The sequence below is a fragment of the Cavia porcellus genome, unplaced genomic scaffold, assembly GCF_034190915.1.
Source record: "Cavia porcellus strain 051 isolate PalLab524CR breed Dunkin Hartley unplaced genomic scaffold, mCavPor4.1 scaffold_3, whole genome shotgun sequence".
NCBI classification, from domain to species: Eukaryota; Metazoa; Chordata; class Mammalia; order Rodentia; family Caviidae; genus Cavia; species Cavia porcellus.
Genome location: NW_026947486.1, coordinates 79,982,787 through 80,008,750, shown reverse-complemented (window position 1 = coordinate 80,008,750; position 25,964 = coordinate 79,982,787). Strand labels below are relative to the sequence as shown.

The 25,964-nt window shown below is 39.9% G+C and overlaps 1 long non-coding RNA gene across 2 annotated transcripts in view; it reads right to left on the bottom strand.

Annotated features, from left to right (window-relative positions):
• LOC106027190 (uncharacterized) overlaps positions 1-19,709 on the bottom strand; it is a 100,697-nt gene extending 80,988 nt beyond the window's left edge. For both annotated transcript variants that reach the window (XR_010046634.1, XR_002790616.2), the window contains exons 1-3: positions 19,489-19,709; positions 15,511-15,634; positions 10,174-10,251 (exon numbers count right to left, since the gene is read on the bottom strand). This is a non-coding gene — a long non-coding RNA (uncharacterized LOC106027190). The remainder of the gene's footprint in view (positions 1-10,173; positions 10,252-15,510; positions 15,635-19,488) is intronic.
• Between the last annotated feature and the right edge of the window lie 6,255 nt (positions 19,710-25,964).

Sequence of the window (25,964 nt, the reverse complement as noted above, 5' to 3'; positions counted from 1 at the left end):
ATAAAGATATGGTCTTATTCCCCAATGAAAAGAGAGACAAACAATAAAAGCTTAGTGTTTACTATGTTTTGAGCACTATTACAAGTAATTTACATGTATTAATTTCTATCATATTCACATAATCTCCATTACAAAACCCCAGTAATGTTGTTATTAAACTGACACAAGACAAATCAAAAATCAAGGAATAGGGAGATTAAGAAATTTCAAGGGCCATCATTTGAACACAGCAGCTGTGTTAATCAGCTTTCCATTACTCTGACCAAATACCTGAGCTAATCAACTTATAAGGAGAAAATGATTTCTTTCATCTTACAGTTGCAGAGGTTTCACAGTGAGACAGTACATCATGGTAGGGAGCATGTGGTGGAGCAGTTACCTCAAAGACAGAGAAAGAAATGGCCAAGGTTCCACTACACACTTCAAGGGCCTCCAGTAATCTAACTTTTTGTAACCAGTCCCCATTCACTTAAATGTCTACCACCATCCAACACTGCTATAGGCTGGCACCATGCCTTTAGCGTGTGTAACTTTGGGGACAGTCAGGATCCAAGCCATAAAAGCAGGCTACTCCTGAAGCCCATATTCTTCTCCACTCTACTGCCTCTTTACTTCCCAACCACACAGCATTCTAGCATAATGGGATACATTCCAGGAAGGAGCAAGGGAAAACACAGTGAGATATGGTGAGGAAATGATTCATTTTGTCTGAGAGAGGACTTAAAGACAGCTCACAGAGCAGATGACACATGACCTGGGCTTTGAAGACGTGAGAACAGGAAAGAAAGTCACATAAACACACTACATTGCCAGGCATGGTGGTGCATGCCTGTAATCCTAGCACTTGGGAGGCTGAGGGAGAGAATCACTTTGAGTTCAAGGGCAGCCTGGGCTACAAAGTGAGTTCCTGGCCAGCCTGAACTGCAGAGTGAAAAATTGTCTCAAAAAACAAAAACAAAAAAAATCACTACCTGGAGAGCATGAAAACTTTTCTGTGTTTTAAAGCCATAACTACTGAACATAAAGCTAAGAAGCAAGTCTAGCTCTATACTCTCTTCAACCAGGGAAATTATTAGTCGAGCCATAGCCTAAATTTTAATGCCAGTTTGCCTACTTGGTTCAAACTCTAGCTGAGGTTTAGTCATACATATAGTCATACTCTAAGAATTTCTTTTTCTCTCCTTCCATACAATAAATACTGTTTCTCAAAGGAGACAGTCTCTCCATCGTGTGACAGAGGCCAGACCCTCCAAAGTTACTAAAGGGACTGGAGTCATCCTATGGGCAAGCAAGACAGCTGGGCCTCACTGTTCCAGTTTCTTCCACATAAGAAGATACTCTGTCTCTTGCAGCGGGTCTGGGTTCAGTTTTATTAAAGAGGGTTCCTTACAGTCCATGCCACTCAGATCTGTTGCTGTGACACTCAGCATCCCTTCTGATGACTCAGTACCACCTTAAGAACTTCATGTGGAAAAGGCCAAGTGAACTCCAACTCCCAGTGAGCGCTCCTGGAGTGAACTTCTTCCTGCTTCCCCCATTCTCAAGGCCCCTCTTCACCTTTCACACCATTCAATTACTGCCTTATTTCTTCACTTCTCTGTGCAACAAAACTCTTCAAAGCTTGTCTGTGCACCCTGTCCATAATTTTTTCCTCTCTTTCCCTCCTAAAACATTCTAATCATGCTTTTGTCCACTGAAACAGTGTTTTTTTAAAGGCACTAGTGAACTCTAAGTTGCTAAATTCTATTAAGAATTTGCAACCCTCAGCTTCTTGGTCAAGCAGAAGATTGTTTGTTTGTTTGTTGTTTTTGTGGTACTGGGGATGGATGGAATCCAGGCCCTCACACACACTAGACAGGCATTCTACTCTGAGTAGTTAATGGCAACTTCATCCTTCTAGTCCCAGACTAGAACTGGTGGCATTATCTTGGACAGAGATGCTGCCTTATACAACTGCAGGGGGCACCAGTTGCATTGTTATCAATGTTACTGGTGTTATGCAATATGGTGGCTCTGTGTTCCTTGATTTCCCTCCTTTTCTCTATCTGATCTATTAGTGTATCCAATTGAATCCGTCTTCAAAATATACCCCTAAGACCCGTATCTTTTCCTCAATTCAATCTCAACCATCCTGGCCCAAGCCAGTATTTACTTTCCATAAAAAAATCAAAGTGATCCTTTTAAAAAAATTCAGTAGCTCTTTAATTTTTTAATGTATAATAGTGACAGAGGCTAATGAGTTTCATTTTAGCATTTTCATATACATACATAGCATAACTTTGATTATCCTCTTCAATTATCCCCCATTTCTTTCACCTTCCTCAATCCCCTTCCTGTTTTCTAATGGTCTCTCTTCCAAAGCAAATCTTTTATAAAATGTAAGTCAGCTCACACCACTCCTTTATACTCAAAAGTCCTCAATACTTCCCATCTCTCTCTAAGTAAGGAAAGTTCTTATAATGCATTATTTCTCTTTCATATTTATCCCTATCTAATAGACTTACTGACTGCTGCCCATACATGAATATAAATTCCATGAGATCAGGGACCTAGCTGTTTTATTCAAAGATGAAGCCTCAACATTTACCAAACTACCTGACACAAAGTATGTGCTCAGTGTACAGCTGTAGATAGAATGAGTAAATTAATGAAGAAGTGGTAAAATTTTGACATATGGGCCAGAATCATACAAAAAGAGTATGAAAAGTGAAGTGGCATTTGAGTAGCCAGCCTGTGCGGGGATAAATTCCAGTCTCAAGAGATACAGTTCCTGTTTCCTACTATTTATTTTCCTACTGTTTGACATATTTTTCTGCTACTTGACATTTTATCTGAGAAAGTCTTTTATCTCTCAACGGTGGTGGTGGTGGGGGTGGGTTTGAACATCTGCAGTAAGGAGCTCCCCCTGGTGGAAGGAACTGCTAAAGCAACCGAACAGAAATTGCTACAAGTTAGGATGTAAAGCACCAGGGACAAAGGTAGTTTGTACATTCATTTCACAGGAAAAACCCTCAGTAGAAACAAGGAGAAGTAGGCAATAGATTTCAACAACGTGAAGATAATTATCCATTTATTTTACCGTTGATCCTCTTTTGCATCTGATAACAGAAAAACTTCATTTGAAGTTGAACACATGTAGCTTCTCTCAAAGAATTTAAAATCTGGTACAGAGACTCCCGCACCTCCCCATCAGTGTGCAGAGGAGGGGCTGGGCGGATCTGGGGCGCCTGCATCAGTCACCCCGTGTGTTTGGAGGACTGTGGATGTCTCAGCGGACAGTGGAGCATCACAGGTTCCGGAGGCCCTGTGGCCTGTAGTGAGTGCTAAGCACGCTCTGCCCAAAGCCCAGACTGTTCGGGACCCTCCAGGTTTCTGGGTGCAGTGAAGTGGAGAAGTGGGTTTGAGGCCTCTACATCCGCCTCCCCATCCTGGCTGCACTTGGAGAACTATGGAGGTTCCAACAAGTTGGTGGGCGCACGCTATCCCCTGAGCCAAGCCTGTTTGGGACACCCGCACCTCACCATTGGTGTGCAGAGGAGGGGCTGGGTGGATCTGGGGCACCTGCATCAGTCTCCCCATGTGTCTGGAGGACTGTGGATGTCTCAGCGGGCAGTAGAGCATCGCAGGTTCCAGAGGCCTGCAGCCTGTGGTGAGTACTCAGCGCACTCTGCCCAAAGCCCAGACCGTTCAGGTCCCTCCAGGCTTCTGGGTGCAGTGAAGTGGAGAGGTGGGTTTGAGGTGTCTACATCTTCCTCCACATCCCGGCTGCGCTTGGAGAGCTGTGGAGCTTCCAACGGTCAGGTGGGTGCACAGTATCCCTGCGGCCCAGCTTATCTGGAACTGCAGAGTTCTGAACAGGCAGAGGAGGGCCATTGGTTCTGCAAGCCCAGTGGCTTGGGGTAATGGGGTGCCAGAGTCTCAGGAGCTGGGAACATAGAAGGGGATTTCCAACAGACCCTGAGGAAGCTTTCAAATAATACTTAAAACACAGAAATATAGGAAAATGACAAAACGAAAGACCAAATTACAACCTCAAACCTCCAGCCCTTCTCAACAAACCCTAGGAGCAATGTATATAAAAGAAAATATATGCCATTCACCTCAAATATCAGACACAATAGCTACTGAAATTAACAAGAAACTCCAGGAAGCTTTAAAGAAATTCAAACTCGAAATAATCTCCCAGGTAAAAGAAGAAATGATAAAAGAAATGAAAGAGATTCTGAATATATCTAAAGAAAACAAAGATAAAAAATTGGAGGAACTAAACAAAAAGATAGAATCCCTAGACGAGCAATATAAGAAACAAACAGAATACATAATGCAGATGCACAGAGATATACAGGAAATAAGAAACTCCACTGAAAGTTGTAAAAACTGCCTTACTGAAAGTGAAGATAGAATTTCAAACCTTGAAGACAGGATTGCAGCTAGTGAACAGAAAAGGAAAGATCTTTTAAAAATAACAAGGAATCAGGAAACAACAGTTCAATAACTGCAAGACGATGCAAAGAAAAATAACATAAGAATGATAGGGATTAATGAAAAAGAAGGAGATAACATAAAAGATGTCAAGAGGATATTTAGAGAAGTAATAGCAGAAAATTTCCCAAGCATGAGATCAGAAACTGACATCAGGATCAGTGAAGCATATAGAACTCCAAATAGTGATAACCAAAATAAAACGACACCCAGACATATAATAATCACCATCCCAGAAATCCAACACAAGAATAGATTATTAAAAGCTGTCAGAGAGAAAAGACAGATCACTTATAAAGGAAAACCTATCAGAATCACAGCAGACTTCTCAGCACAAACAATAAAGTCAAGAAGAGCATGGAGTGAAGTATTCCAGATCCTAAATCAAAATGATTTGCAACCTAGACTGATGTATCCGGCAAAACTATCATTCAAATTTGATGGTGAAATACGACACTTCCATGACAAGAACAGCTGAAGAACTTCATGAACAACAAACAAACCCTGCAAAAAATATTGAAAGACAGTTTAGATACACAAAGGAAAAAACCACTAAGCAAAGCAGATAATTAAACAGAACAGAAAGATAAAGATGCAACAGCAGAGAGATAACATGTCAACAAATAAACCAGCATTTAACAGTAATAACCATTAATGTAAATGGTCTCAATGCACCAATCAAAAGAAACAGACTAGCAGAATGGATCAAGAAACAAAATCCAACCATATGCTGTTTACAGGAAACCCATCTAACCCAGAAGGATACTCACAGACTGAAATTCAAAAGATGGAAAACAATACTTCATGCAGCAGGAATTCAAAAAAAAGGCAGGAGTAGCCATTCTATTTGCATACAACATGAACTTTAAACCAACAATGACCATAAAGGACAAAGAAGGTCACTACATACTCGTAAGGGGAAAACTCCAAGAGGAAGAGATAACTATCTTAAATATATATGCACCAAACTCCAGAGCACCCAGTTATATAAAACAACTATTAACAGAAATGAAAACTCAAATTATCAGTAACACAATTGTAACAGGAGACCTTAATATGCCATTGACACCAAGGGACAGATCAACCAGACAGAAAATGAGCAAAGAAATAACAGAACTGAATCACACCTGCGAACAAATGGATTTGATAGACATATACAGAATGTTCCACCCAACAACATCAGAATACACATTCTTCTCAGCAGCATATGGATCATTCTCTAAAATAGACAATATATTAGCTCACAGAACATATTTAAACAAATGCAAAAGAGTTGAAATCATCCTTTGCATGTTATCGAATCATAGCACTCTGAAATTAGAAATTAATGATAAAAGATACTGCAAAAATCCCGCAAACACATGGAAACTGAATAACACACTCTTGAGTAATCAGTGGGTCACAGAAGAAATTAAAGAAGAAATTAAACAATACCTAAAAGAAAATGAAAATGCAGATACAAATTACCGGAATTTGTGGGATACAATGAAAGCCGTCCTCAGAGGAAAATTTATTGCACTGAGTTCCCACATCAGGAAAACAGAACGAATACAAATAAATAACTTGATGCTACACCTCAGACAGCTAGAAAAAGAAGAGCAAGTCAAGCCCAAAGCCAAAAGAAGTGAGGAAATTATAAAAATCAGAGCAGAAATCAATGCAATAGAGACTAAGACAACAATCCAAAGAATCAACGAATCAAAGAGTTGGTTCTTTGAAAGAATAAATAAAATCGATAAGCCCCTAGCCAACCTTATTTAAAAAAGGGAAGAAAAAGCTCAAAATCATGCAATAAGAAATGAAAAAGGTGAAATCACTACAGACTCAATAGAAATACAGAAGATCATCAACACCTATTTCGAAAACCTCTACTCTCAAAAGTTTGATAACACAGAAGAAATAGACAGATTCTTAGAAACATATGAAGTACCAAAGCTGGATCAAGAGGATGTAAAACTGCTGAATAACCCAATCTCTGTTAATGAAATTGAAAATGTAATTAAGTCCTTACCTACAAAGAAGAGCCCAGGCCCAGATGGATTCACTGCAGAATTCTACAAGAAATACAAAGAAGACCTAATCCTGACCCTCCTCAAACTATTCAATGAAATTGAAAGGGAAGCAATCCTTCCTAAGTCATTCCTGGAAGCAAATATTACTCTAGTACCAAAACCTGAGAAAGACCCAACTAAAAAAGAGAACTACAGACCGATCTCCGTAATGAACACAGACGCAAAAATCCTCAATAAAATATTGGCAAATCGGACGCAGAAAATCATCAAGAAGATTATACACCATGACCAAGTGGGATTCATCCCAGGAATGCAAGGATGATTCAACATACGTAAATCAATAAATGTAATCCACCATATCAATAAAGCCAAAAGTAAGAATCACATGATCATTTCTATAGATGCAGAAAAAGCCTTTGATAAGGTCCAACATTCATTCATGATTAGAACTTTACAGAAAATTGGAATAGATGGTCTTTACCTCAATATAATAAAGGCCATTTATCACAAACTAACAGCCAGCATCATACTAAATGGCCAAAAATTGAAAGCCTTTACCTTAAAATCAGGCACAAGACAAGGATGTCCTTTATCACCTCTCCTATTTAATATAGTACTGGAAGTACTAGCCAGAGCAATTAGGCAAGAGAGAGAAATAAAAGTGGTAAAGATAGGAAAAGAAGAACTTAAATTATCATTGTTTGCAGATGACATGATACTCTACATAGAAGACCCCCTAAACTCCATTGAAAGACTCTTAGATACAATAAATGAATTCAGTAATGTGGCTGGATACAAAATCAATACTAAGAAATCAATAGCATTCCTATACACGAACAACAAAATCACAGAGAGGGAAATAAGAGAAACTACACTCTTCACATTAGCAAACAAAAAAATGAAATATTTAGGAATTACTCTTATGAAAGACATGAAAGACTTATACAGTGAAAATTATAATACACTGAAAAAAGAAACTGAAGATGATCTCAGAAAACGGAAAGACATCCCTTGCTCATGGATAGGAAGAACAAACACTGTGAAAATGGGCATTCTCCCAAAACTGTTATACAGATTCAATGCAATCCCAATAAAAATACCATCAACATACCTTATAGATCTAGAGAAATCACTCCTATATTTCATCTGGAACCATAAGAGACCTAGAATAGCAAAGGCAATTCTAAGCAGCAAAGACAAAGCAGGAGGCATCACAATCCCTGACTTGAAATTACACTACAAAGCAACAGTAGTAAAATCAACATGGTATTGGAATCAAAACAGAGCCGAAGATCAATGGAATAGATTAGAAGATACAACTACAAACACACTCAACCACCTTATCTTTGATAAAGGAGCCAAGCAGGTTCACTGGAAGAACGACAGTCTCTCTAATAAATGGTGCTGGAAAAACTGGCTCTCCATTTGCCGACAACTAAAGCTAGACCCATGTCTATCACCATGTACTAAATTAAAATCTAAATGGGTCAAAGATCTGAATATTAAAACAGAAACACTACATCTATTGGAAGACAAATTGGGTAGAAACCTTGAAGACATAGGTGTAGGTAGAGAATTCATGAACAGGACTCAAACTGCACGGGAAATACTTCCCAGAATCAATAACTGGGACCACTTCTTATTAAAAAGTTTCTGCATGTCAAAAGAAATCTCCAGCATAGTGAAAAGAAAACCCATAAAGTGGGAAAAGATTTTAGTGAACTCTCTCTCAGACAAGGGACTCTTGTCTAAAACATATACATAATTAAAAAAACTCAGACCCCCAAAATTCAAGGATCCAATCCAAAAATGGGTATCTGAGATGAATACGCACTTCTCAGATGAAGAAATGCAAATGGCAAATAAATACATGAAAAAATGCTCATCATCATTGGTCATTAGAGAAATGCAAATTAAAACCACACTGAGATACCATCTCACTCCTGAAAGAATGGCCAGGATCAAGAAAACCAACAACAACAGATGCTGGAGAGGCTGTGGGGAAAAAGGAACTCTCCTACACTGTTGGTGGGAGTGTAGACTGGTGCAGCCTTTGTGGAGGTCAGTCTGGAGATTTCTCAAAAAGCTGGGATTGGAAGTCCCATTTATTCCAGCTATTCCCCTTCTAGGCATATTCCCAGAAGAACTGAAAGTATCATACCACAGTGATATATGTGCACCTATGTTTATAGCAGCACAATTTGTAATCGCCAGATCTTGGAAACAACCCACGTGTCCATCAACTGAGGAATGGATAAAAAAGTTGTGGTATTTCTATACAATGGAGTATTATTCAGCTATAAAGAAGGATCACATTGAGATATTTATCAATAAATGGGCACAGCTTGAGACCATACTCATAAGTGAAATAAATCAATCTCGCATGTGTGAATACCGAATAGTTTCCCTAATGTAAGTAATGATTCAAATATATAAAAATATGTGGTAATCATGATTCCCCATTAGGTGGCCTTGAAGCCTTATAAAGTTTTCACTTATTAATTGGAAAGGCTTTATTCTGGGCTTCTTGATATGGAAATATTTGAAGCTATAGTATATGAAGTTTTATTCAAATATTTCAAAGAAAAAGACAGACAGTATGGTAACTACTATTGGGTCGGGTTATTTGGTGGTGAAGCACTAGGTTTCTGAAGCAGTCATGCTTTGACCTGTATTGTTATATTGTTATGTCCTGTTTTATCTCAATCTCTCCCTTATTAATTTAAAAATTATTGTTATTTTTTAATTAAGGGGAAAAATTAAAAAATTAGCAGGATATATAATAGTAACTTCTTTTGATTTCCTATTAACTTGTTTTGAAGTCCTGTAATACTCCCACTATCTTGTTTTGACTGATTAGACTCTGTTCCATTCTGTATGATAGTATCAAGTTTGAGGGTATAGGCAACTACTTTAAAGGCAATCAGATTCACTAAGATGCCCATTCTGGTTTGACTATTGTCTCCTTTGGAAGTCCTGTAATGTTTACAATGCTTAAATTTTATCGGTCTTTTTCTCTACTGTTTTCTTCAACTTTATAATATCTAATGAGATAGACAATTCTTTTTAAGGAAACAAGAGACATAGTTGATAACCTTGTACTCTGTTTTACATCATGTGCTATGTCTATCCTTGGTTTTGACTGACAGCATTGTTTTGCCATATTTGATTTATTCTCTTCCCCAAAAAAGTAATAAGAACTAAGGAGTAAGAAAACCCAAAATGTGTAAATTTTTTTGTAAAAAAGAGAGGGAAAAAAAGAGCTCTAAAGGATACGACAGCAAGTGTGTTTAGTGGTGTTAAATAGCTGACCATATTAATGTTTTTGGTTGGATCACTGAACACACCTGTTTGCAGTCTCTCTGTTTGAATGTCCACTTTGTATGCTTTGATACTGTGATTTGAGCAATCATCTCTAAGGCGATAATATGTAATCTATTAACTGGTGATTTCTTACTGTTTTTTTTTTTGTAGTTCTGTATTACTTGTACCCTTACACCACTATGTTTTGTTTTGTTTTTTTTTCTCTTTTTCCTTTTAAATAAAATTTAAAAAAATAAAATATAATCTGGTACAGAATACAATCCATGAACACAAAATCAGTACCAAGTAATGAATGCACCTGTAAATCTGTGTATGTGGACCAAATAAAAGGGAAAGCTTAAGAGGTATTACTTACCAAGGAAAGAGAGTAATTATTTCAAGCTTGAGTAGATCCTGCAAGACTTCTGAGGGAAGGGTGGATCTTCAGATGAGCCTTAAAAGACAAAATTTTAATAAGACAGTATCTTAGGCAAAGACCTAATATTTAAAAGGGTGTACCATGTGGAATTCTAAGTAGACCAAGGAGGTTTTGTAAAGTTCACAATTTAGGTGAAAGAATAGAAACCCCTCCTGAAAAAGAGAAGAGAGTGTTTACCAAGAAGAAGTTCCTTGGCCGAGGTAATCACAGGAGGAAACCAAAGAAAACACATTTTCTTTTTCCCCTTTGGAAAGGAATACTACTTTTTCCCTTTGGAAAAGAACATGACTAAAAACTCGGGGGGGGGGGGAACATACAGAAAATTACAATCCCTCTTCAGGAGGCTGAGCTGGAAGGCTCACAAGTTTGAGGACAGACTGGGCAATTTAGTGAGACCGGGTCTCAAAACCAAAAGGACTGGTGGTGTAGAGAGGGCACTTGCCTGGCATCACAGGGCCTTAGGCTCCAGACAAAAGAAGAACAAGTCCGAGAAGGAAAAGGAAGGGAAGGAAGAACAACTTTTCACACAAGTTTTTTTCCATTCTATTTTGCCTTCAATGTCTTCACATGGAAATGTCCACATGCATTCTGTATCCATCTACCCCTCTTCATCTCCATTGCCATCACCCTTCTAGGTCAAGCTGCCATCATCAGTCCCTTGGTGCAGTACAACATCCTCCTGATTGGTCTCCCTACTCTTCCCCTTCCATGGCCCACACTACACAGAGCAATCAGATCACCGGGAATTCTTGGAGTGGGAGGTAAAAGTTTTGTTTTAAATTGTTAAATTTAAATTGTTTTGTTTTGAATTGTTAATTTTGAAGTAATTATAGACTTACCCAAAAGGTTATGAAAATAGTCCCGAGAATCCCTATACATCTTTCATCCAGATTCTCTAAATGTTAACATCCTATAAACCATAGCACAGTGTTATGTCGATAAATTAATTTTCAAGAAATATAATCAACTCTATAGATTGCACAGTTTTCTCTAGTTGCCACAGAAATATTCTTTTGTAAGTCCAAGGTCACATCTGACTTCTTAGGCTCTTTTATCTGACTCTTAGGCACTAGAACAGTTCTCAGTCTTTCTTGTCACATTGTTTTTCATTACCCTAAAATTTTTAAATATACTGACTAGTTTCAATGTGGGATTTGGCATTTCATCATGATTGAGTTTAGATTATGTGTTCTGAAAAGAATACTACAGACATGTGATGGTGTGTCCTCAATGCAGTGTATCAAGAGGCACATGATGTCATTCTGTTCCATTAGGAGTGATGCTTCTTTCTATGATCACTCGATTAAGGTAGTCTGCTAGGTGTCACCAGAGTAAAGTTACTCTTTTTGCATTTTATGGGCAGATACTATGAATTTATATAGATATTTCCTTCATGCTTTTGTCCATCAATTTTAGCATCCATTGATGATTCTTGCCTGAAACAATTATTACCATGGTAACTGTCAAATGGTAAGTTTTTATTTCCATTATTCTTTCTACATTAACTAGAATTCTATAGTGAAAAGTGCCTTCCTGTCTTCCCTGTTCTTTTATTCAGTCATTTCTTTATATTAGCATGGATTCTTGTTTTATTCTTTGGGGAATAACCCATTACTATCATTATTTATTTTGTTGCTTAAATTGTCCCAGATATTATCATTAGGGACCCTTTCAAATTTGACTCCATGTCTTCTTAACATGTCTCCATTATCCATGAGCATTCTTACTTTCTGACAAAAGAAGATATTCCAGGCTTATATTATACTCTCCCTGGCCTAGCCCTCGAATAAATAATTTCTCCAAGGAGCCTCAATTCCTTTTATTCAGATAATGGAATTTTTAATACCAAGATCTGGCACATGCAACGTCCAAAAAAGTCCAGAGTTCAATCCCTAGTACCAAAAATGAATAAATGAATTTTTGAATAACCCAAGATCTGAGTACTGGGTGGATTCATTGGCACTGAATTATCACTGCTTCTCGGCCTCTGCAGAGAGAGACAGGAAATAATATACATCTATTTCCATTCCTTCGCTCTCTCTATGGGATGGTGGAACAGAGTGGTATGCCTGTGTGCACATGTAAAGAAGTGTGTCCACACAATACCTCTGATCACCGCAAGGCTCATTCTAGTCTTCCTTCTTTCCTCATGTAACTTTTTCCTCTGATGAGGTAAAATACGTCTAATCATTCACCATGGAGTCACTTATTTACACAATATTAGGACACATATAAATTCACAGTTACTAACCCATAGCCCTATGGGAAACAAATCTATGAATTATGATAGGCAGCCTTTAATTCTAAGGTTTGGGCCCTAATGCAGCAGCAGCACCACCACTTGTTAATTTGTTAGAAATGCAAATTATTAGGTCCCAATGCAGACCTACTGAATGAGAAATTCTGAGTTCTAAGGGGCTTTCTAAGCAACTATGACACACACTTTAGCTTAAGGACAACTATCTTACAGTATATAGTCAAAATATTGTTTTCCCGAGTTATTTAGTATATTAGGCAGCTAGGGCTGCCATAACAAAATTGCATACACACTGGCGTAAACCACAGAAACTTATTTCTCACAGTTCTGGGGGCTAGAAGCCCAAGATCAAGGCGCCTGTGTTTCTTGGCTTCTGGCGTCCTCCTCCACCTTCTAGGGAGTCGCACAGCATCTCAAATCTCTATCTAGCCACAACCCCTGCTTCTGGCATCACACCTGCTTCCTCTGACACTGGTCATCCTGCCTCCCCCTTGTATAGTACGTCCACATGGATAATCCAAGATAATCTTCAGGTTTTGAGGCCCCTAATCACATCCATTTTGATATACAACATAACATATTCAAAAGTTCTTAAAGACTGGGACATGGACACCTTTGGGGGCCTGTATTCTGTTTATCACTCAGATTTTTTAATTAGAAATTGTGTTTTTAAAAAATATAGAGTGACAGATCACCTCACTCTCCCTCTTAAAATCACTAAATAGTTAACCTCTATTCTTAGAATGAATCTAACCTCTTTGCCCTCCTAGCTTCCCCTGGTTTCATCCTTTGAACATCCAAATCCTTCCTGACTTCAGGATCTTTATACTTATTATAATCTGTCTAGAATATTCTTTCCCTAACTCTTTTCATGGTTAACTGACTCTTCCAATCTCATCACAGAAGTTACCTCTTCAGACACTCTATCCCTGATTGCTAGTTATATAATAGCTTTCAATTACTCCAACTGAGCCTATTTATTTTATTATTTATCAGGGTCTGTAATACATTCTTGCACACCAGTGTACTTGTTTATTTATCCATTTTTTTCACTAGAATGAAAAACCCCATGAAGGCAGAGATTGCACATATCCTGCTATAACATATGCTAAGCATAGTACTGATGTACATTCAGCTCATAATAAGTGGTGATAAAATACACAAATGAAGGTTTGGGGGTGTAGCTTGGTGGTAGATTGTGTGCTTAGAATGAGTGTGACCCTGGGTTCAGTACCCAGTGCAAATAGAAGAAAAGAAGAATAAACGAATGATGCTCCAGTTTGAGTGGGCAAAGTAAAAAAAAGTGTATTACTGATTTAAATAAAGCAAAGAAAACTACCCAACATTACTTTAGGCACTGCTCATGCAGACTTTCCTAATTCCCAATAGAATTCAAACAACTTCCTATTTGTAATTTATTCATTCATACCACAAGTATTTACCAAATACCTAATATGATCTCATTGTTAAGGCTTGCATCTAGATGCCCCCCCAAAGCTTCATGCAATCTAGGTGGGACTTTCTGGAGATGGCTGGATCTACATTCTGTGCTTCTGGAATTGATTCACCAGTCCTAGGATTAGGGTGTAAGGGCTACCTGCACTAAAGGTAGCCTGAATAAAATATAAGGGACAGAAAGAGCTACTGTATTCATTACTGGTTGCTTGTAACTTGCTGCTACTTTGCTTGTTTGCTGCTTGCTGCTTTTTGCCTGCCCTGCTTTGTCATGGACTGTATCTCCTCTGCATTGCTCCTCTGCCATGCCACCCTGCCTTGGGGCCAGCAAACTATGAACTGAAACCACTACAAACTTTGAACTAAATAAACCTTTTCTCCTTTAACTTTGGATGTTTGGTATTTTGTCCCAGCAACAAGAAAAACAACTAAGACACTCGTTTGAATCTTAACAAAAAACCATATTATGTAGCTAACATTTTTTACTATCCCTGATTGACAGATGAGAAAACTCAGGTTCAGAGAACTGGCATGGCCAATGGTACAAAGCTAGTAAGCTGCTATACATTAGTCATAGTCAAAATACCAACTGCGGTCCTGCCGTCTCTGGAGGAAAGAAAGGAATGAACCCAAGATTTACCATAAAGCACCTTTAAGGTATGACAGAGGTTTGCAAAGGGCGTAATGGAAGCACAGGTACCCGCAGTGAAATCAGAGTAAACAGTCAGAGAAGACTTCCCAGTGGAGGTGACTCTTGAACCAAATTGGAAGCATAAGCACATCTTAGCTACATGAATGTAACTCCAACTAGCTATCTACTGATGAGGTTTACAGGGTAGCATTTACCTTGATTTCTCTGATTTCTCATGGTCTAGCCTTCACTTTAGCTTTCCAGGATAAGAAAGCCAATGTAGTCATCTTAAATTACAAATCCTGACACATGTTAATACAGCTCAGGAAAGAATGAAGTTTATAAATAAAAGTATCAATTTGCTAATATAATCATAAGTGGCCTTTCCCCATAGCAATGCCTACTGAGAACTTTCTGCTGAGCCTAGAACAAGGGTCTACAAACATTTTCCTTAAAAGATCACAATAAATATTACAGGCTTTGTGAGTTTTACACCATTTCTGTCACACCTACTAAATGTTGTCATTGTGGAACAAAAGCAATGACAGAAAATATGCAAACAAGCTAAGTGGGTCTGTGTCCCAATAAAACAATTAACGAAAATAGGTGGTAGATTAGATTTGGCCCACAGGCTATATGTAGTTGGTCCACCTCTGGCCTAGAATAAGAGGGGTAGTTACATGTTGCAAATGCTTAATGGCTTTGGGTTTTAGTAGTCTGATGTCCACTCATGCAACAAAAACAACAACAACAAACCCAGGTATCTCCAACATCAGCTCAGACAGTTCTCAGGCAGGGGTCTCTCTTTCTTGAGCAGTGTCTAGATGGATGTGGTTAACCATTACCTCTAACGTCCTTCTTTTTCACAGCTAACCACCCTACAAGATCCCACACCAGTTAGAAGTCTTCAGTATAAGGAAACTCCCCTTACCAGCAACGCTGCAAGGAGATGGGCAGCAAAGCTCCTCCACACACTGCAGTTACTTCCCAGGGCTCCCTGCAACATCATCACCTGCAGCGGTCGGCGAAGGACAGATCACTCTCCATTCTTACAGCTGTTCCTCCAAAAAAGTGACAGATTTAATAATATGAATGATTGGGGCTGGAGGTTTAGCTCAGCGGCATAAGCACCTGCCTTGGAAGCAGGCAGTCGTGAGTTCGATCCCCGGTACCGATAAAAAAAACGAAAAAAAAAAAAAAATAATATGAATGATTACAAGAGGCACTGGCATGTAAGATCCACGAGTAGAGATTTTCTAATTATAATTCTTCTTTTTTTACAAAAGTAGTATATGCTCATGGTCAAAAATTTGAAAACAGTCAACATAAGCATATTCCCACCACACATAGATCATCACTATTAACAGGTTAGTCTATATATCCTTTTGGATTTTTTAAAATATCATAATACATGTATGCATTTATACCACAATGAGACATTTCACAAGGGCGCCACAGTACACAAACTTCTCTATGTCACATAAATTTTCAGCTCCTCTAATACCCACCCGTATTCCAATTTCAAAAATGTTCTTCAGTTTGTTCAAATCAGGATCCAATCTCAGAGCACGTTCCATTTTAAGTCTCTTTTCATTTGCACTAGTATTCTTTTCCAGAACAGGTATTTCCTTTTTTTTTAATCGGTACTGGGGATCGAACTCATGACCGCCTGCTTGCAAGGCAGGTGCTTATGCCACTGAGCTAAATCCCCAGCCCCAGAACAGGTATTTCATTTCCTGCTGTATCCCTAATACCTTTACTAGTTCTTGGTACACAATAACAATTCAAATAAAGTTGGATACTCAATAAAAACCAGAAAACTATGGCATTCATTTAGAGTTTATCATACAGATGCATGACCTATTATCCCCATTTTATCAATAATGAAAATAACCATGAGAAGTGAAGCATCTTCCAAGGTCACACACAGCAGTATCTGTCAAATACTTTCTCTTCCTCTTATTGTTCTATTAAACCAGGAATCAGCAAACTTTTCTGTGAAGGCCAGATAACTAATATCCTAGAAATCATGGGCCAAAAATAAAACTGAGGATATATGTAGGTATTTACATAATGAGAAAAAACTATTTCCAAAAAGTTTTATCAATAAAGTTTACTATATAATAATTATTGACCATAAAGTTTTATAAAACGAGTCTACCAAAGAAAACAAGGATAACACTTTGCTTATTGAGCCTGAAGGTTACTGTGTCCTGTTAACAAAATGATTTTAAGCGCTTATCTGAAAAAAAAAAAGCCTCTTAGTTCACACATCATAGCATGCCAATCCCAGTACTACGCCATGCTCCTCATTTGTAACTATGTTCTGTACCTTAAAAATGTGAATGAAAATAAAATTCCTCTTAATTAATAGTTGCATTTGTGTGCTGGTTTATCAAAGCTGTGTGAACCTAAAAAAACGGTGAGGAAATAATTCTCTAGCTGCTCCTTTGAAAGGTATCTATCATGTTACTTCTCTCAGCATCTAAATGCTGAGCAAGCCTGGCTTCTTTCATGCAGACTGACAAGAAGGTAGCTGCATGGGAACAGTGGCTTTTATAATTAACCATATTAATATTTAAGCACCAGTGAATGTGAGACTAGGGATTGCCCTATGTCAGGACTGAGCTTTTCTCTCTCAAAAATACACTACAGATATAAAAGTAAATATCCAAAGAGTTCAAAAAATAGAAAGTAGTTGCTTAGCAGGTACAAGGAATGGGGAGGAAAAAAGAGATTCCTTTAACTTAAAAGCAAATCTTGCATATTTGACTTTTAAAACTATGGGCAAAGATAATTCTGATAAAATGAAATAAAAAGGGCACATGGAGACTTTCTAGAAAAGGCTTCTCTGATACTTTCCCCATTCCCCACTCCCCAGCTGGCTCTGCCCTGCTCCCCTACTCCCCCTGCTCTGCTCCTCGTCCACTGGCTACACCCCATCAGAGCACTTACCTTATCTGCTCAACCATAAGGATCTGTTTCTCTGTGCTCTCTAAGGAGGAACCATCTGCTATTCATTTCAATACTAATTTCCATAACATTCAAAAAGCACTCTTTCAAAGTGAGTGAAACTACATAAATCAAATAGGACCAAAAATCAAACTCTAGGCAAATTAATATCACAATAAAACGCCAATCAAAAATACAGACAAAACCCAGGCATGGTGTTGCATGCCTATAATCCCAGCACTCGGAGTTAGCTGAACCAGGAGGATCACAAGTTTGAACCCCGCATCGGTAACTTTGTGCCTTAGTCATGTCTCACATAAAAATAAAATTCATGGTGAAGGGGTTGATGTAGTTCAGGGAGAAGACCTTGTGTTAAATCCCAGATTCCCCCCCCCCCACACACACACAGTATAAAAATCTGTTGGTGAGGACAAAAAGAAATTAAAAACCTCACACAGTTCAGCCCCTTTGTAAAAAGTTTGAAAGCTCTTTAAAAAGGTAAATATAGCTGGGTGTGGTGGCACACAGCTATAATTCCAGCACTTGGGAAGCTGAGGCAGGACAATCACCATGAGTTCAAGGCCAACCTAGGCTACATGAGCAAGTTCAAAGTCAACTTGAACTGCATAGTGAGACCTTGTCTCAAAAAATGTTAAATATACAGTTATCATTTGATCTAGCAATTCTACCCTTACGTAGAGAACTAAAAACATGTTCACTCAAAAACCTGTACAGAATGTTCACAGTAGGATCATTCATAACCAAAAATAGAAAAAATTCAATTGATGAATGGAATAACAAATTCAGTATATCCATATAATGTCATACTATTCAGCTCACAAAATGACTGGGGTACTGATAATGGGTGAATCTCGAAAACTGTGTCATGATATAAGCCAGGCATATGCTTGATGCATTTGTTTCTTAAACAATGTCCAGGAAAAGCAATAAATAGGGAAGGAGGCAGCTAAGCAGGTACTCAAGGAAAAAGATGAGAAGAGCAATTAACTGTAAATAGGCTTAAGAGAATCTAGGGTTGGGAATGTCAGAAATGTTCTAAAACTGGATTGGAGTTATGGTTACATAGCTCTATAAATGTATTAAAATATGCTTAAATTTTAAGCATTAAGATTTTAAGGTATGCAAAGAAAGCATAAAGCTAAAAAAAATCCCTCTATCACTATTTTTGTTTTGGCTTGTTTTCTTTTGTTGTTGTTTGGTTTGGTTTGGGTTTTTTTTTTTTTTTTTTTTTTTTTTTTGCTACAGCGTTTCACTATGCAGTTCAGCCTGGTCTCAAACTCACAGCAATCCTCCTGCCTCAGCCTCCTGAGTGCTGGGATTCCAGACGTGCACCACCATGCCCCGGCGATCTATTACATTATTCAGTTTGTCTCTAACTCACACACACACACCAGAGAAACTAACCCTGTTAAGAACTTTAGCGAACGAAGTTTCTAAGACACTTTTGTTGGGTGAGGCTTGGGGTTGTGCTGCTAGAAACATGGAAGGTAACATCTCTCTATGAAACTCAAAGATGTCTTGAGATCCACAAACTTTCCATGTGCGCGCTCGGCCTGCGGTCTGCTCCCTCGCCTCTCTGCCATTTTGTGTGCCTAAAGCCCCTATGCCAAGCAAGAACTGCAGTCAGATATCAAAGTCACCTCTTCGAACCCTGTTCAGAGCCAGTGGAATTTTCCTATTATGGCACATCCGTGAAACTGCTGACCAACTGAATGACTGATTTAAAGTGGGGGCTTATTGGGCACTTAATGCTTATTGGGCAAGGATGTCAAGCAGCTAAGCAAAGCCCGTGCCCGCTCCGCAGGACACCGGTCCGCCGGACAAGAAAGGCTGGGACGAAGGCCCTCCTGCCTTGTATTGCGGGGAGGACAAAACCTGCCGCAGCGCCGTGGTGAGGCGTCCCCTCCCGGGGCCTCCTGGTGCCCAGAAAACTCACACGGCTCAGCTCAGATTTCAGTCGCTTTAGCGGCGCCGGCCTCACCCTCCAGTCCCTGCGGAGCTACAAGGGCCGGCAGTGGAGGAAGGAAAGCGGCCCGAACAGGAATGGGCAGGCGCCTCGGCGCTTCCTCCTCGCAGCGGCCTGGGGTCCCCAGGCTCTGGTCGCAGGCCTGACCCACGACCCTGCCTGCGTAGACATCCAGTAGGCTGCCGCCCCTCGTGGAATATGCCACTGTGTCGTACTGCCCCCTTGTGGTCAGACTCTGGAAGCACCGGTACAGTAGGCACTACTTGAGCCCCTAGTCGAGCCCTAGTCAGAACATATATTTTTTGTTTGGTTGGTTTTAGTATTTTGAGATAGGCTGCTGCTATGTAGTTCAAGCAGGCCTTGAACTTGTAATCCTCCTGCCTCAGCCTCCTGAGTGTTGGGATTATAAGCATGTGCTACCATTACTGGTGAGCTCCTTATATATTACAGAGTCGAGCCTAGCAGACCCGAGTTGATCTGAGCCGACCCGATTCGAGCCGAGCCCATCCGAGTTTAACCGAGATTTCCCGAGTTTAGCTGAGCCTACCCGAGTCCACCCGAGTAGAGCCGAGCTCGCCCGAATTGAGCCGAGCCCACCCGAGTCAAACCGAGCTGACCCGAGTCTACCCGAGCCGACTGGAGCCGACCCGCCCAAACCTAGGCAGAGTCCACAAGCTCCTGTATCTCTGGTAGAAATTCCTGCGTGGATGGCGCCAGTCCGAACCACAGAGGGTGGAGGCCTTAGGTTTCCACCCTTTTCTTCTTTCTACCCAGAGAAAAGAGGACCCCCAGAGTGACTGAAAGGCCAGATTATTTCGAAGGTGGGTCACAGCTCCCTTATGCAAACAAAACAAGAAAGTTTAAGGAGTTTTTTTTGCTGGTGTTCCTTAAAACATATATTTGTAGCCAAAATACTGTGAGCTAATAATTAGTTATCTGAGCTTCCGTCTCCTAATTTAGTGATATTAATAGTGCCTACTTGACAGGGTGTTTGTGAGGAATAAATCAAATAATCCACCTAAAGGATTTTAGCAAACTAGTCAGTTATTTAATTTGTTTCTTAGGGCTTACAAATTAGAGTAGGTGTCTTTTTTCCTCATGATTCAGGTAAATGAGAGGATTTTGACATTATAAGCTAAGTGTATACTTCAATAAATTACTCATAAAAAGTGTATGTATACAAGAATCACAGCCCTCTCTCCCCACACTGAGCCTGGACAGGGAGAAACAAAACCACAACCTCAGTATCTACATAAGCAGGACTTTACTAATCCATGTTTGCATTGCCTTTTTGGGACTCTGAAGGCCAGAAGTTTTTCATAATAGGATTTTCCCTCAAAACCTATCAACTCTTCAGTGAAAGGCACCAAAGGCTTGCACCCTAAAATTCTTGGAATGCCTCCTCTTAAAATCCTCCCTTATACAATTATTACGCATTACAACTTGTACTAATTTAAAAAGCAAAAAACCATGCTGTATAGTTTAAATATTTTTTTAAAAATCCTCCCTTTGCTGATTCCACTGTTAACAGAAAACAGACCAAACATGGGAAGAAATGCACCAAGGAGGTTTAGGAGGCAGTTTATTACACTGGTGGGCTTGACTGAGATGTCACCCAAAGAGTCAGGCCCATGTGGTAAGGTTTTGGGTCTCCCTATAGGGAGACCAAACAGGAGGTACAGACAGATTTAGCACATTATGACTGGAAGGTTGGTTGACAACATGGGTTGTGGAGGGAGTTTTAGCATCTCAAGTTATTTGCAAGCCATCAGTTAAACAAGCATTGGTTACACAAAGGAAGGAAGGTTCTGTTATGTGTCCTCCTAGTCTTGGTGGGCATACTTGGCAGGCTTTCTTGGCAGGCTTTTATCTAAAATTTTAATTTTCCTTACACCACCATTGCTATACTGTTACCATTAAGATTTTTGGCTAATCCCAATCAAAGCCCAACACTGAAAGACTCCCTCACATCTTACTTCAAAGTTATCTCACACTTCTGTCTCTCCAGTTCTCCCTGAGGTACTGTTACAGCTTTTCCAGGTGGTGCTCACCCTTACTGAAACAAGCAATAAATAGCTTTGTTATATCAGCAGGTGCACTGGTGATAGCCAGGAGTCAGTCAGTGTTTGATAGTTCAGAGCACCCCATGGAGATTCACTGAAAGCTGAGACTGCTCTACCACAGCTCAAGACCTTCGACTTGGAAATTGTATGTTCCCTCAGACCTCCTATACCTTTATCCATAATAGTAGGAAATGTAGATTTCACATTGGTTGGAGCTCTGATCTCTTTCAATGACTTCTCTGTTGCTAAGTCTAATAGACCTACTGCCCCACACAACATCTCCTATGAGAAGCCATTCTTGACTCCTTGGTCTGTTGAGCTCTTTTCTGCATTTCAGCTATCATCTGTCTCACATCTTATGTGGCTCTCACCACACCTGTGTTGTCCCCAGTGAGCCACTGTACTTAACAGCAACATATGCTTTTAGTCCCTTTGTTGAAGATCAAATAGTTCAATGTGTTAGGAGAAGTTTCTACTTCTCCAATTCTGTTCCATCAATCTATGTATATTTTTGTTTCAGTACCACACAATTTTTATCACTACTGCTTTGTCGTGATAAAATATAGTTTGAATTCAGGTATTGCTATCCTCTGGTCTTGCTCTTATTGACCCAAATTGACTTTTGTATTCGGGGTCTCTTCTGATCCTGTATGAATTTTAGAATTTTTTTTTAAGATTGATAAAGTATGCTGTGAATATTTTGATTGGGACTGCATTGAATCTGTATAACAGTTTTGGGGACTATGGCCGTATTGACAATATTGATTCTGCCTATCCAGCAGCAGGGGACATCTTTCCTTTTTCTGATGTCCTCTTCAATACCCTTTTGTAGAGTAATGTACTTTTATTTGTAAAAGTTTTTCACATCCTTGGTTATATTAATTCCTAGGTATTTCATTTTTCTTGAAGCCATTGTGGACTGATCTGGCCCACGGATCAATCCGTGGGGTTAACTGGAGGGGGAACAGGGATGAAATAGAGACAGGGGGGAGACAAAGAGAGACTGAGACAAGATGAGGAGTCCAATCAAGTCTCATTTATTCAGGAAGTGATAACATCTTTTATAGGCCAAGGGTGGGCTGGTGGGACAGGAAGAGGCTACAGGGATGAATACAACAGGGTCATCGCCACATCCGGATATGTGACGTAAGCAGGAGAGGATTATGGTTAATGTAGGCAGCTGCATCATATGCCCATAGGAGAGAGGCGGCGAGGCAGCAATGGGGCGGTCGTGCCGCTCCCTACACCTCTTCCCTTTTTATATTATTTAATCAGGAGTATGGCAGGCCCTGTGAGGACAGAGCCTGTCTTAGGTCAAGGAACCTCATTACATGAACCCAACCAGGCCTTACCCGTCATGGGCTTGCAGGACAGCAGTTGGTCCTGTACCTGTCTTAGGCGGCCAGTGGTGTAATCATGCATGTCCTAGTTGCCTGTCTCTGGCTGCCTGTCCATTGCCCCAGGGCAGTTAGGCCGCATTGTCATACGGGCCACTGTGGGAATTGTTTCCCGGTAGGTTTGTTGATGTGCCATCTCCCACTGGTGATAGTGTACCTGAATGGGCTTTGTCATAAACACGTCAATCTGGTTATTAATGAGCATCATAATCCTCTGACAAATATAAGGATCTACAGAAAGGAGAAGCAACAGGGCAGCTAAGGGACCCAAAAGGGGTGCTAGGTAAGGGAAAAGTCCCCCCTACATCGAGAAGAGGGGGTTAGCAGCCATTTGTTGTCGTCGCTGTTGAAGCCATTTTTTTATTTCTTGGAGCTTGCCTCGCATAACACCGGACTGATTGACATAGAAGCAACATTTTTCTGCAATCTATTTGGCTGGTTTGTGTTCCTCTAGACTGAAAAGAGCCTCTTCTGCAGTCACAGGGGGTTCTGTGCATGGCTGTCAACAGTTGTAGTCTGTTTGGCAGGGGTCTAAATCCACCATGGGTGTGGTACGGTCTGAGGAGAAGGCTGAGTAGGCAGCATAAGGCTCCAAGGAGTTGTGTCATCTGTAAAAGAGCACAGGGGGTTGTGCCTCAGGAAATGATATTATTCCTCGGCATCGCATGGGGTCTTTGAAGAACTGTCTACTTGTTTTACAAGGCGCTCAGGTAGCCATCTAGCCTCTCTGTCTTGAGAGTAAACACACACTGAGTTGCGTCTCCATATGAGAACGGGGTCAGGGCCATGCCATGAATTAGTCAGGGGGTCTCTCCATAGTATAGAAGCAAATTGCTTTTGTGTTTCAGAATGCCAAAAACGCATGGCTGCTGACTGTCCAGAAGCATCCAAATTTAAAAAATTAAGGATGAATAAGGCATGAGATAGAATATTTTTAGGTGTCCTTCTTGTGGAGTACCATTCCCCCTTCTTTATTTTACCAACAGCGAGTTTTAGGGAGAGATGTGCCCTTTTAACTAATCCTTGACCTTGAGGGTTATAAGGTATGCCTTTTATATGATCAATTTTAAGATGTTGACAGAAATGAGCAAAGGCAGAACTAGCATAGCCTGGGGAGAGGTATAAATGAAACCACTAAAGATATCTATAGTTATACGAACATATTTAAGATTGCCAAACTCAGGAATGTGGGTGACATCTATTTGCCATAATGCATTGGGGATAAGTCCTCCAGGATTAACCTCAAAGTGTGGAACTGGAAGGTACATGGCACAAGAAAGGCAATTTTTTACTATCTGTCTGGCTTGTTTTCTAGTGATCTTAATACAGAATTACAGAAAAATAAATGGTAAGAAATCAACAGTTAATAAGTTACATATTGTCATCTTAGAAATAGTCGCTCAGGTCACAAAACCAAAGCATGCAAAGTGACATTCAAATAGTGACACTGCCAACAGCTCCGCTCAACGATCCAACAAAAACTTAGTAACATGGTTATCAGTCCTACACACTTGTTTTTTATCTCAAAGAGGGCAGACCAAACAGAACAAAACAGTTTTTAAAAAAGATTTAAAGAAATATAGATTTTAAAGCAAGTCCACTGAAGATCTTTACTGTTTATCTAGTTGTCTCTAGTTTTCTCCAAACAGTTGTCTCCATCTTTATGCACATTAAATACACACTGCATATTATAGAACTAATCAAATCATTACAGGATGATAAAGGCTCCTCAGGTCTTTAAGATCTGACATTGGGGAAGACAATAATAACTACCATAGTGTCTCTCATTCTCCTCTCAGCAGTTGTCCCCATCCTCACATATGCTGAAATTAAACTTAAGAGACCAGACCAATATCACTTTGATCAGTTAAATGAGTCAAAGTAATTGACATTGGAATTTTTATCTCTGGAGTCTTTTTTGTAAAATGACCAGTCTCTCTACAGGTAAAACAGTTTTGTTTATGCTTTTGAGATAAGAACTGTTTAACTGTAAACCCTTGCAAGGTGGCAGCCATAGCAAGGCCTTGCTTACAAGCAGTTTTAATGTCAATGGTACCAGGGATGAAACTCAGCCTTTTATTTGTCAGGCAGGCACCTGTGCCACTGAGTTAAATCTCCAGCCCTGGGGACTGAACTCACAACCACACACTTGTAAGGCAGGTGCTCATGCCACTGAGCTAAATCTCCAGCCCCAAGGAACTCATATCGCCCTTAAATTGCTGTTGGGCCTCTCTGCCGGCATAGGCATCCTTCACTATTAACATATTAAGGTCCCACCCATTTCCAGCTTGTGTATTGTGCCTGGTGGTCTCTTTGCAATTTTTTTGTATATTCTGATTTTTACAAAAGATTATCCCCACCTGATAAAGTCACTTGGGCCAATTTTTGTCTATCTGTAGGTGTGAGCCAGCCGTCAGCCAGAGAATTTAAAACAGCAAGAGTGAATGCAGCTGTTAGGCCATATTGGGCGACTGCTATCTTTAATGCTTTTAAAGCTGCCACTGTGAATGGCGTATGTGCCCTAATGACTTGTGGAGCTAGCTGCGCAGTGCCCATGCTGTCTTGCAGCTGTGCGGTGCCATCTTGGGGAGGTACGTTTGTTTCCATCACCGGAAACGCAATTTCGGAGGAGGGACCCACCCTGATGTGGTGGAAGTGAGGCAAGTGCCATATTAAGAGTGCCACAAGGCTTGCTGGAGGCAGGCGCCATCTTAGGAGCACTATAATGCTGTATAGCTTGGAGGGCCTTGTGTGACCATCTCCTCAATCTGAGGATCTGCATGCTGCTGGGCAAGCACCTTAGAAATTAAATTCCAATATGCAAAGGTGGTCACAGGAACCTTTTCCAGACTGAAAACCCTATAATAATCTTTTAGAGCATTTCTTACTCTTTTCTACCTCTTGGTATCTATAGAGCCCTCTAGGGCAAACCTTATGGATAAACTGAAAATACTGCAATAATTCTTTTATCCTAACCCTTAACTCT